The sequence below is a fragment of the Zeugodacus cucurbitae genome, chromosome X, assembly GCF_028554725.1.
Source record: "Zeugodacus cucurbitae isolate PBARC_wt_2022May chromosome X, idZeuCucr1.2, whole genome shotgun sequence".
NCBI lineage: Eukaryota > Metazoa > Arthropoda > Insecta > Diptera > Tephritidae > Zeugodacus > Zeugodacus cucurbitae.
The window spans coordinates 2,207,398-2,215,000 of NC_071672.1; the positions used below are offsets into that span (position 1 = coordinate 2,207,398).

Below are 7,603 nucleotides of genomic sequence, written 5' to 3' on the forward strand. Positions count from 1 at the left end.
ACCATCAGCAGCCACCTTCCAGGGCCGACTGACCATCCGCACATCTGACTGTCGTGCCTCAGGGCTGATGTCCTGAAGGTTCAACCGAAAGAGCTCCTCCATGAAGTCATCATGGGAGATTTCGGTGTGAACCCCCTGAACCACAACCCGCGGACCCAACTTCCGGTTCACACTCACATCCAACCCCACCTCCCCGAACTTGGCATTATTCGCCACCTTTTCCCTCTCTAAAACAGAGGGGGTGCGAATAACCACCCCACCACCCTTAATCGGCTTCACCTCGTGTACACGCACTCCGAGGGAAGGTCCCACCTCCTTCACGACCTTCTTAATCACCTCCTTAGAGGAGGTGGTAGGGGCCTTGCTTCTCACCACCACCGACCAAGTCTCAACCGGCTTCGGCAATGCCGGAGCAATCGCCTCCAACACTGGCGCTGGAGGCGCACGCACCGACTCAGCCGGAGCCAAACCCACAACCGACCTCTTCGATTGGGGAATAGATCCCCCACAACCCCCCCTGAGAGCGTCAACCTGACCGCGAAGATGGGCATTCTCGGTTACTACCGTCATCAGAAGCGCCTCGTACTTCGAGGCAAGCTCCATCAGCCCCTTCGCAGTAGTGACCTCAAAGTCTTCAACCCCAAACACCAATGCGTTTAATTCCGCCGTCACTGCCTTCATGGCAGCAACATGGCTAATAGCGCCTCCCCCAACCACACCACCATTTTCTCCACCCTCCTTAACAGCGCTAACAGGACACTCTTTTGCAGAAGTACCCTTAATGCGCTTCTTCCCCTTAATCCTTACTACACCTCCACGCTTGCTAACAATAGGGTGGACAACCACTTCTTCAGCGGTGTCACCCATATCAGCACAACTACTCCCATCCCCTAACATCACCAACGATGGCGATCCTATCCTAACCTTCCTACGCGGTGGGGACCCAACCGAAGGTCCAGTACCTTCATCAGCCGACGAGGTCTCCACTGCTAACGCTAGCTCTTTCCCCTCATTCCCAGCAGGGTGCTTAGCCCTTCTCCTCCGTGAGGGAAGCATTTCTACTTCCGGCCTTTCACCAGGCAGGCTGATCCGCCGGCAAAACACTGGCACAGAAGCCACTCGACCAGACAAGACTTGGAACAGCTGCTCTCAAGACACGTGTGACTGAACGCACTGAAGGAACTAACTATAAGAATAGAATCGTCCAGTAGCTGCTACCACCTAAGCAGTCGATTATTGCGAAATCGCAAGGGCACAACCCACAACTCCAGCCAACGGTCTGGAACTGGTCACCCAATAAACCGCCGGACAGAACAAAGTCCCCGTAACGGCTCCAAGCCAACCGATGTGGAGCTGAACCAAATCGCACTGTAGGTCAAAGGTTAACAGCTACGAACGCAGTCTAAACAAAAATCAGCACCTTCAACACTCGGACAGACACCGGCACCCTTTGAGCAAAACCTGCCCAATCCCCCCGGAAACAAGTGGCAACTCAATACCAGACACTCGACACAACACTCACTGGCAGAAAAACCAAAAAGCAGAAAAACAACAAACACAGAAAACACTGAGACTCTATGAGAGTCAGCACCCACGCTAACAATGTGGGTAAACCACGTAAACCCCAAAAGGTACTACCTAACACGCGCCTACACACACAAAACTACTGTGCTCAAAAACACCTGTGCTCGAAAACACCTGTGCTCAAAAACACCTGTGCTCGAAAACACCTGTGCTCAAAAACACCTGTGCACGAAAACACCTGTGCTCAAAAAAAAAAAAAAAAAAAAAAAAAACAACAAACGAAAAACAATTACGTCACACAAAAAAACACTTGCTCAAACAAATTTTCTTTTCACAAAAACAAATTCAAATTTCCAAAAATACACTCAACTACACGTATATAAATAAACACCTGCCGCAATGTAAAAATTTTCAAAAGCCAGCTATGATATGCACACACAAACTAACAAATGAGAAAATATACATACAATTGTATATATATTCAAACACTTGCAGTAATGTAAAAATACACAAAGCCAACTACAGAAAAAGTATACACGTACTGACAAACTTTATCTACACATACAATCGAACATATATTGAAAATGAAAATTTTTTATGAAAAACACACATATATACACACACGTATATATAAATATACTAATGCGTAAATATGTATGCAAATGCGCTAAAAAACTACCACAAATCACAAACTAATACACAAATACTCAAAATGAATGTACTTACATCCAATGCTGAGGGCTCCCACACAAAAAATACCAATTCACACAAAAATCACGACACAGAAAACGCACAGAAACGAAAACACGTCTGAACTATCTGAAATTCTACAATCGAATCCAGTAGATAGGGACAGTAGGAATCTCGTTAATCCATTCATGCGCGTCACTAATTAGATGACGAGGCATTTGACTACCTTTAGAGAGTCATAGTTACTCCCGCCGTTTACCTGCGCTTACTTGAATTTCTTCACTTTGACATTCAGAGCACTGGGCAGAAATCACAATGGGTCTCATGCATAAAAACGAGTAAAAGCGCTGAGTTGAGGCATGTGAGCAATTGCTCGTAAGTCGAGTTCGATCAAACAGCAACAGCTTTTGCTCAATTTCGTATGCATAAAAATGAGTTCAAACCAATTGCAATTACTTGAGCAAAGGGAGATCAAACATCTAATGTTATAGAAGTGCAAACGTGTCGTCAAGTGAAAGTGAAGTAGAAGTAGGATCAAATAATAATAATAAAATAGAAACTTACGACATTTCTAAATTTTTAGTAGAAAAACTAAAACAAAATAAATATTTGCTAGAAAAAGGTCAATTACCAAGCATTAAAAATAAAATAAACATACACTAGAAACATGTGTAAAAGAAATTGAGCAAAAATTGGGCATTCAATTAACGGGGAAAGCATTAAGTTCGGGTGTAACCGAACATTTTATACTCTCTAAATTCCGATTAATCATTTAATTTTATTACTATAACATACAATTTGACTCACATATTCGTCATATATATGGTATAAAGTACATTGAAAGTTGGAAACCTTAATATTAGGTACATGGAAGCTAGCTGAAGTTATGACCCGACGATTCAGATTGACTTCACAGTTCTGGTTATAGGAAGTAGGCGTTGTTATGAACCGATTTGGCCTATTTTCACAACATATTATTGGGATGGCTGGAATATATTATGAACCTATTTTCACAACATATTATTGGGATGGCTGGAATATATTATGAACCGAATTTCATTGAAATTGGTGGATTAGTTTCTGTCGTATGGGTTTGTGGGAGGAGCCAATTTGAACTTTTGTATTCCAATTTGAGTGCAGCTTTTATGTACCATCTTTATAACGAAATTTCAGGTTTCTGGGGTTTTTCCTTACTTTTCCTTTCCTATTAAAGCATTTTTAGTAGTTTTCAACATAACCTTTGCATGGGAGGTGGGCGTGGTTATGATCCGATTAAAAGATATGGTTTTAGAGAGTTTGGTTGATATAGCTTTTGTATGTAGTTTACGAGATATGTACAAAAATTACATCCAAATATGCCCCTTTACAGCGCGATTCTTTGTACCTAATTTTACTTTCATAGCTTATTTTATGGCTTAGTTATGGCACTTTATGCCTTTTCGGGTTCCGCCATTTTGTGGACGAAATCAATCTTCATATAGTGCCAAATAACACGTCTACTAATTTCAGGAAGATATGTGACTATTTTTACTCAAGTTACAGTTTGCGCGGACGGATAGACGGACGGACGGACGGACAGACAGACAGATATCCGGATTTGATCATTACTATGCAATTTTGAGGTTATACCATTTTGGAATCCAGGATCTGCACAAAATATTAAATATAGTCAAATGTTATCAATGTTACTGAGGGCATCACTAAGTGTTTCTTCTGACTTCTCAAAAAAAATAATAAGCCAACCAACAGATGCTAGTGTCATCAAACCTATGTATTTATCATTTTATTATTAATTATATAATAAAAAAAAAATTAATAATTAAGAATACAAACCTATATAATTTTTTATCCTCACTTGTTAAATTTGTTTTACGCTGTTGATAACATTTTATATTTCTTTGTGGCACAAAATATTCAGCCATGATTCCTTTTTAGTGTACGCGAGTCAACTATAATGCAGCCTCAACAAAATTTGAGCAAGAGCTCACAAAAGAAAGCAAAAGCTTGTTTTTATGCATATGAAAATGAGCACTAGCTCATCTAACTTCGTTCATACTGAGCACGATGAGATCAAACGGAATCAGCGAGTAAAAGCAAACACATCAAATTTTATTATGCATACGACAAGCACCTTTTACTCAAAAAATCGAGTCCGAGCTCAAGCTCACGTTTTATGCATGAGGCCCATTGTGTCAACACCCGTGAGGGCCATCACAATGCTTTGCTTTAATTAGACAGTCGGATTCCCCAAGTCCGTGCCAGTTCTGAATTGATTGTTAATTGATAATCGTTATAATTAAATAAGAATATATATCTTGCGATATAATTCTTATAAAATTTTAGCAAGAAAGTTCCACAATTGGCTACGTAACTACTATCCGGGGAACAAGAACCGAAATTCTCTATTTACCCAGAACGAGTACATAAACCATGGTATTGCTTCCCAATCAAGCCCAACTATCTCAATGTTCAGAGCCAATCCTTATCCCGAAGTTACGGATCTAATTTGCCGACTTCCCTTACCTACATTATTCTATCGACTAGAGACTCTTCACCTTGGAGACCAGCTGCGGATATTGATACGGCCTGTTGAGAAGTTTGCGTAACCCCACCATAAATTTTCAAGGTCCGAGGAGAAAATATCGACACAACAGTAAATGTCATGCTCTTCTAGTCCATCTACCATATCTCTCTTCGAGAGACTTCCATGGTAGTACGACTATAAAACAGAAAAGAAAACTCTTCCGATACCTCTCGACGGCTTCTTTATGGTCGTTCCTGTTGCCAGGATGAGCACAAGGCCCATTTTTAATAACAAACGGATACTCAACAGGTTACGGAATTGGAACCGTATTCCCTTTCGTTCAAAATTATTCAAGTGTTTAATTACTATGAAGAAAACATAATAATATATTCTCAACAATTCATTAAAACTTGAAAATTTTCGGCTTTCGCCTTGAACTTAGGACCGACTAACTCGTGATCAACCACTGTTCACACGAAACCCTTCTCCACTTCAGTCCTCCAAGGTCTCATTCGATTATTTGCTACTACCACCAAGATCTGTAAAAATGGCGGCTTCATGTAGGCTTACGCCAAACACTTCTAAGCACACCATTGTACCCTCCTACTCACTAAAGTTTCAAAATTTATAATCCAACCGAAATTGTATTATAAATCATGTACTTTAGCGGTAATGAATAGGTATACAACTTAAGCGCCATCCATTTTAAGGGCTAGTTGCTTCGGAAGGTGAGTTGTTACACACTCCTTAGCGGATTACGACTTCCATGTCCACCGTCCTGCTGTTTTAAGCAACCAACGCCTTTCATGGTATCTGCATGAGTTGTTAATTTGGGCACCGTAACATTACGTTTGGTTCATCCCACAGCGCCAGTTCTGCTTACCAAAAGTGGCCCACTGGGCACATTATATCATAACCTCAACCTTCATATCAAGAAAGGTGAGGTTCTTACCCATTTAAAGTTTGAGAATAGGTTAAGGTCGTTTCGACCCTAAGGCCTCTAATCATTCGCTTTACCAGATAAGATTATTTTACATAATATTTAAATGCACCAGCTATCCTGAGGGAAACTTCGGAGGGAACCAGCTACTAGATGGTTCGATTGGTCTTTCGCCCCTATACTCAATTCTGACAATCGATTTGCACGTCAGAACTGTTTCGGTCTTCCATCAGGGTTTCCCCTGACTTCAACCTGATCAAGTATAGTTCACCATCTTTCGGGTCACAGCATATATGCTCAAGGTACGCTCCAGTTAGAGGTATAAATAACAATAAATTATCATTATACATAACTATATGGAACGCCCCGGGATTGAATTAATAGTAAAATATTTCACTAAAAATTAATCCCATTATATAAAAGTTAAGTTAATTTCGCCATTAGGTTTAATATAACCCAATGACTTGCACATATGTTAGACTCCTTGGTCCGTGTTTCAAGACGGGTCCCGAAGGTATCCTGAATCTTTCGCATTGTTAATCATATAAATGCATACAATTAATATTAAAATCAATGATAATAATATTATTGTAAAATTCAAAAGAATTTAAGCATTATATATGTAAAATCTATCAACATTTTATCAAATCATCAGTATTTATTCTATGTTAATAAGCTAAAAGCAAATTAATTTGAATAAACTTAACACCAATGATCTTTTGATAAATATTTTATTATGTTAATAGATTACAATGTCCTTATATGAAAAAAATGCACACTATTACTATAATATTATAAATATCACAGTTATAATGATGAATTTTTCATAATGGATATTCAGGTTCATCGGGCTTAACCTCTAAGCAGTTTCACGTACTATTTAACTCTCTATTCAGAGTTCTTTTCAACTTTCCCTCACGGTACTTGTTTACTATCGGTCTCATGGTTATATTTAGTTTTAGAAGGAGTTTACCACCCACTTAGTGCTGCACTATCAAGCAACACGACTCTTTGGAAATATCTTTCTAGTAATCATTAACGTTATACGGGCCTGGCACCCTCTATGGGTAAATGGCCTCATTTAAGGAGGACTTAAATCGTTAATTTCTCATACTAGATATTAAGATATTCCATACACTGCATCTCACATTTGCCTTATAGACAAAGTGACTTAGTGCTGAACTATTTTCTTTTCGCTCGCCGCTACTAAGAAAATCCTTGTTAGTTTCTTTTCCTCCCCTCATTAATATGCTTAAATTCAGGGGGTAGTCCCATATGAGTTGAGGTTGTATAAAAATATTTATATTTATTTTATATTTTAGCTTTTTGCTATTTTAAAGAAACATACATAATTATTTTTTTTAACACCAATAATTTTCTTAATAATAAATATTCAATCTTTTCATCCCGTATGTACTACTTTTCATTATAACAACAATATTATTTTCTTGCTTTTTTACATTTAAAGGCAATCCTAGAATAAAATAATATTTTATGCTAGACGTTCCTCTAAATGTATATATTATTTGAAATAATATTGAAATTTTATTGTTTTTGGGAATACTGAGATTCTTATTTATTATAAAATTTCGTTCAAATATGAGGTGTTCAAGAATATATTTTCTATTTTTCTTTTTATGCTATTAATATTATGGATTGAAAAATACAATCCAGTAATATACCATGTGCTTAAATTCTTTTAATTGACTAAAAGAATAAGCAACTAATTTAGCATAGTCTTACAACCCTCAACCATATGTAGTCCAAGCAGCACTTTAAAATTAATTAATTAATTGGATTGCAATATGCGTTAAAATGTCGATGTTCATGTGTCCTGAAGTTCACACGATGACGCACAGTTAGCTGCGTTCTTCATCGACCCATGAGCCGAGTGATCCACCGCTTAGAGTGATAATTTTTTGTTT

General features: G+C 38.5%; 1 pseudogene; it reads right to left on the bottom strand.

The window, feature by feature from the left end:
• Positions 1-7,420: 7,420 nt before the first annotated feature.
• LOC128923249 (5.8S ribosomal RNA) lies at positions 7,421-7,589 on the bottom strand (annotated as a pseudogene).
• Positions 7,590-7,603: the final 14 nt, after the last annotated feature.